General features: G+C 45.0%; 1 long non-coding RNA gene across 1 annotated transcript; it reads right to left on the reverse strand.

Moving 5' to 3' along the window:
- Positions 1–1,367: 1,367 nt before the first annotated feature.
- LOC143435628 (uncharacterized) lies at positions 1,368–5,837 on the reverse strand. The gene is made up of 2 exons (XR_013106141.1): positions 5,696–5,837; positions 1,368–1,638 (listed from the first exon to the last, which is right to left on the reverse strand). It is a non-coding gene; the product is annotated as an uncharacterized LOC143435628 (long non-coding RNA).
- Positions 5,838–6,091: the final 254 nt, after the last annotated feature.

The following is a 6,091-nucleotide window of genomic DNA, read 5'->3' on the forward strand; positions in this document are numbered from 1 at the left end:
TCCTTTTTCTCTTTTTGCCAAAAGAAACCCCCAACTTGAAGCGACTTAAGGAAGGGACCCAAGCAGAACAGATGGCTAGACTCAATGTTCATATGGGCCACCAAGTTTGGCCCTTGCTCTACACATGGCTATGTCTTCCTCTGAGTAGCTAGCTCTATCTGTCACAGAGATGAGGATGTCTTCCAGCAGCTTCTGGTCTGCACCTTCTCTCTCAACAAGCCACAGAGAGAGGGCACTTTCCACTGAAATCCCTGAGCCAGTGAGTGTGGCCTGGGAGATGGAATGTCTGCTGAGCAAGGTCCTGCACCTCAAGGTGTTGTGGAAGACATGGCTTTGGGGAAGTGAGCATTGGTAGCAATGGGTGGGAGTGATATGCAATCCATGTGAGCTGAGAGTGGAGGAAGAAGCGTGGTTTCCCCAAGCAGAGTCAGGATGCGTTATGAAAGGAAGAATGAGTTAGGTCTTAACCAATACCCATCACAGAGATGGAGCGGCAGAGAGAACGTAAAAGAAAAGGCAAGACTGCTATGGATCACAGCCATTTATACTGGGAAGAAAGAGACTAAACACAATTATGAACAGGCATGGTGGGGCCCAACTGTAACTTCTAGGGAGGCTTAGGCAGGGGACTGACTCCCAAGGGAAAGATTTAGCATATAGGATACAGTGGACTATTACTGGTCGTAAAGGGAATGGATTTATGAGGCCTGCAGCATGGATGGGCCCTGGGAACAAATAGTTGTGTTTAGACAGACAAAAAGAACTGTGTCTTCTGGGAGATTGCAGAGGAGAATGGGAAGTTATTTGATAGTATATTACATGTGTTGCATAATTCAGTTTTACAACGTGGGATGGTCTAGGGAGATGAATAATGGTTTTACAAGAGTAAATGTCCTCATTGCTGTCAAACATGGCTTTAAAGATGGTTAAAATATCAACTGGCTGTGGGGGCCCACAGCTGTAACCACAGCCCTTGGGAGGTGAAGCAAGGGGGACCAGAAGTTCAAGACTAACTTCAGCTATGTAGAGAGTTCAAGGCTAGCTTGGACTACATGAGGCCCTACCTCAAATAATACATACACAAAGGCTGGCAAGATGGCTCAGTGGGTTAAGGCAATTGCTGCCAAGCCTGTTGTGCATGACCTCCACAGGCATCCAATGGTGCACTCAAGCATCTCTGCACACAGCCACACCAATAAAGAAGACATTAATTAATTAAAAACTTACATACAGACAAAAAGAGAATTTTTTTTTTTTTTTTTGCCACTGTAAGTTTCAGGTCAGCCTGAGTTATAGAATGAGTTTCAGGCTGGCCTAGCCTGCAGAGTAAAACTCGTTCTCAAACAAACAAACAAACAAACCACAAATAAGTTAAAAGGATGCATTTTATATTATGTAATGATAAAATCGATAAGCCATTGTAGCTGGGTCTGCAAAGAAGGGCTTCTTTTTGTCCTTTAACAAAATGTTAACCATAACTTTCCTCAAGATCTGCAGTCAGAAGAGGCCAGTGAGCTCTTGATGGATGTGGCAGAGTAGCTTAGATCTTCTGGTCCCATCACCGAGGAGGAACAATTTCTGTGTGGACAGTGAGATCATCATTGGCAAAAGACGAGGTCATTCCCTGGATGCTGGGATCTGTGTGGGGACATCAACATTACTAACAGAGAGAGAGGTTCAATCATTGGCCTGTGGATAGCAGAAAGAGAAGCTTTTGGCAAGAGGCAGCTGTCTATATTCTAGACAAGTATTTTACTGCAAGCAATGAGATAAGTGAGCGAGTGTGTGTGTGTGTCTGTGTGTGTGTGTGTGTTTGTGTGTGTAGTCCTGGAAACCCAGGATCTTTTGTATATTACATAAAAGCTCTACCATCAAGCTATATCCACTTTCTTTTTTTTAAATACATGGTTTTATTAAGTTTTCTTTTTCAAGATATAATCTCATTATGTAGTCCTGGCTGTTCTGGAACTCACTATGTAGACAAAGCTAGCCTTGAATTCATAGAGAAGAGATTTATCTGCCTCTGCCTCTGGCATGCTGGGACTAAAGGGACCTGCACACCTGCCCTCTGCCTTATCCTCATTATTCTTTTTTTTTCTTTTTTTTTATTGGATATTATATTTACATTTCAGATTTCATCCCCTTACCCCATTTCCCCCATCACCCAGAAACCCCTTATTCCATTCCCCCTCCTCCTGCTTCTATGAGGGTGTGCCCCCACCTACCCCTCACTCCCAACTCCCCACCCTCGAATTCCCCCCCACTCAGTGTTCAGCCTTTATGTGACCAAAGATCTCCTCTCCCACCTATGCTTGACAAGGCCATCCTCCCCTACATATACAGCTGGAGTCACGGGTCCCTCCCTATGTGCTCCCAGGCTGGTGGTTTAGACCCTGGGGAGCTCTGGTTGGTTGGTATTGTTACTCTTCCTCATTCTTTTGATTGACTTTTTAAGAAATCTTTTGTAACTGGGAGATACTGCTAGTATCTTGTTGAAAGACCCTAGAGTGGCAGCTGAACGTCCTACCATGCACAGGCAGGTCTCCCACAATGAAGAGGTCCCTTCCTAAATGTGATTAGCACACATCCACACACCCACAGACACTCACGCCCTCACCTCTACCCTCCTAGGTGCCTTCCTGGTCTCTGTTAATTTTCAATGAATCATGGGAAGTTTATAGCATAAAAACACACTTCTAAAATTAGCCTGTTGCATAATGAATGCCCTTTAAGGCTAAGGGCCAGACAACCAGTGTGCTGTGTATGCAGTTCTGCACTGGGGCTCTGCTTAGGGCCCTGGAAGGTGGGGGAAGGAGGGAGGGGCACCAGGAGGCACCTGTGACTATTTCCTCTTCAAGATGCAGATGCAGATCTGCTGAGTGTGACACACAACAGACTTTCTGGAGATTGTAGGGAACATTTGGTGTAAGGAAAGGAAGGCATATGGGGGGGGGGGAGTGTTGAATATGATGTGGTTTTGAAATAACCAATCAAATATTTGACATTATACTTGATATTTCTGTGTTTCTGGAAAAGCAACACCACTTGAAGATGCTACAATTGGACACATTTGATCAGAAATTCAAATTTCCATTTAATTGTCCATGATTCTCTGTCCAAAAATAAATAAATAAATAAAAATAAAAGAAAACATCAGAAAAATAGAAACCAGAACAGTGTAATTGTTTCATTCTGTTTATGCTCCTCCTCCACCTTTGTTTTATGTTTTTGAGACATGAGTGCACTCTGGAGCCCTGGATGGCTTCAGACTCCTCCCTTTCTCACATCAGTGCAGGGATGGCCGGGTGCTTCTCCACACTCAGCTCTCTCTGCTTTGATGAAGTGCTTTTCCCTAGCCAGCTTCTGGGTGGATGAGTTAAGCTCAGGTTCTTAGCTTCCCTTGTATGTATGTGGTTCACACTTACTCTTAAAGGTTATGTGTGGGCATGCGCTTTGCATGTATGCAGGGGTCAAAGGGTAACGTGTCGGGGTCAGTTCTCTCCATCTACTGTGAGGCACGGAGGCCAAGCTGTCAAGCTTGCTGGCCAATGCCTTTATCTAATGAGTCCTCTCTCCAGCCTTGGTTGGGGTTTTGTGATTATTTTTCTCCTAGGCTTTTTTTCCCCCTATAGCTCAGGTTGGCATTGAAATTGTTGTGCAGTCAAGGCTGGCATTAAACTTATGATCCTCCTGTCTCTACTTCCCAAGAGCTGGAGTTATAGCCATGTGCTATAGGACCTGGCTCAATTTAAAATTTTTTTGAGACAGGGTCTCACTATGTAGCCTTAATTGGCCTGGAACTTGCTATGTAGACCAGCGTAGCCTGGAAGTCAACGAGATCCTCCTGCCTCTGTCTTCTGAGTGCCAAGATTAAAGGCATGTGCCACTATGCCCAACTCAATTTTAACTATTTGTTTGTTTGTGTGTTTGTTTATTGTTGCAGCAGGGTCTCATGTAGCCCAGGCTGGCCTTGAACTTTTTTTTTTTTTTTTTTTTTTGTTTGTTTGTTTGTTTTTTTGAGACAGGGTTTCTCTGTGTATCCCTGGCTGTCCTGGAACTCACTCTGTAGACCAGGCTGGCCTCGAACTCAGAAATCCGCCTGCCTCTGCCTCCCAAGTGCTGGGATTAAAGGCATGCGCCACCACCGCCCAGCGGCCTTGAACTTTCTATGTAGCTCAGAATGACCTTGCAGTTATAGTCCTGTTTTTGCCTCCTAAGTGCTGGGCTTATAGGCAACCACCACCTCACCCAGCCTTTATACCCAGTTCAGGGATCCTTTTTACCTTTCAGTTTAAAAACAAGTCTAGGACTGGGGAGATGGGTTCAGTGGATAAAGTGCTTGCTGGAGTTCAGATCTCCTGAACAAGCATATGAAGTCAGAAAGGTGTGGCAGCCACCTGTAACCCCAGCCGTGTGGAGACAGAGACAGGGAGTACACTGGGCAAGCTGGATAGATAGACTAACCACTCAGCAAAATTTGTGCTCAGTTTAGAGACTTCACCTCATTAAATAAGGTGAGAGTGATGGAGGAAGACAGCCAATGTTAACTTTGGGTCTCTCTCTCTCTCTCTCTCTCTCTCTCACTCTCTCTTTTCTCTCTCTCTCTCTCTCTCTCTCTCTCTCTCTCACACACACACACACACGCACACAGATAGATACACACATACAGACACACGCTTAGAGAGACAGCGAGATACACACACACACAAAGCATGCAAGCAAGCGAGCACACAAACATGCATGCATTTGTATGTGCACACCACTTACACATACACACTAAGGGGAAAAAAACTAAAAAGCTGTGCTTAGTAACACTTGTCTATAATCCTATATTTGGGAGGTAGAGGCAGAAGGATCAGGAGTTCAAGATCATCCTGTGCTACAAAATGAGTTTAAATCTAGCCTGAACTCACGCAAGACCTTATATCAGAAAACCGAACAAAATAAGAGCAGCAACAAGACCTTCCACAACACACCCCAGCCTGGGTTAACCTTTGACAGTGAGAGCCTATGTTATCTACAAAACCCATACTCAAAACTGCACAGCGAAGTTACTCAAGAAATTGAGAACAAAGACTTGCAATGCTTTAAGCCAGTTTTCAACATTTTGTTGGGTTACATCTGTAGCTCCTGGGGATGCTTGGGGTCGATGGTTCACAGAATAGACATACCCGGAATGTTGCCAACGCATTGTTCACAAATCTATGGGCCCTTAATCTGCTATTCTTAAACAAAAAAGACCAGAACACCAGCCCAGACTCAAAAATCTTTGACCTACAGTTTGTCCTGCCTACAAGATGTGCTGTGGTAAAGGTGGCGTAAAAACTGGGGGCATGGTTAACCGATAACGGTCCAGCTTGAGACCCATACCGTGAGAGCAAGCCCACGGTGATACTCCCTAGAGGGTCAGAAACCGGAAGCTGGATAAACCTAGGATAGAACCAGACATGATCAGAAAAAAAAAAAAGGTCAATAAAATGATTCCTAATGACACTCTGCTATATTCATAGACAGGAGCCAAGCATCGTCATTATCAGAGAGGCTCCATCCAGCAGCGGATGGAAACAGCTGCAGATGCAGAGACCCACAGCCAAACATTAGGCAGACTTAGGAGAATCCCGTGAGAGAGCGAAGAAGGGTAGAAGGAGTCAGAGGGGTCAAGGACACCACCAGAAAACCCACAGAATCAACTAACCTGGGTTCATGGAGGCTCACAGGCGGCCTGAGCTAGGCCCTCTGTATATAGGCTATAGTTGTATAGCTTGATCTTCTCGTGGGACTTCTAACAGTGAGTGTGGGCTGTCTCTGACTCTGTTGCCCGCTTTTGGGATCCTCCCCCAGCCTCATCCAGCCTTAACCCGAGGGGAGGTGCCTAGTCTTATTGCAACTTGATATGCCATATTTGGTTGATATCCCTGGGAGATCTGGGCTCTTCTGAAGGAAAATGGAGGAGGAGTGGGTGGGGGTGGGGGTGTTGGAAGGGACTGGGAGGACAGGATGTCCTGCAGTCAGGATATAATATATGAGAAAAAATTTTAAATTAATTACTCTTTAAAAAAAAAAAGCTTTAAAACCTAACCTTTTTTTTTCC

Source organism: Arvicanthis niloticus, chromosome 1, assembly GCF_011762505.2.
Source record: "Arvicanthis niloticus isolate mArvNil1 chromosome 1, mArvNil1.pat.X, whole genome shotgun sequence".
In the NCBI taxonomy this organism is placed as follows: domain Eukaryota; kingdom Metazoa; phylum Chordata; class Mammalia; order Rodentia; family Muridae; genus Arvicanthis; species Arvicanthis niloticus.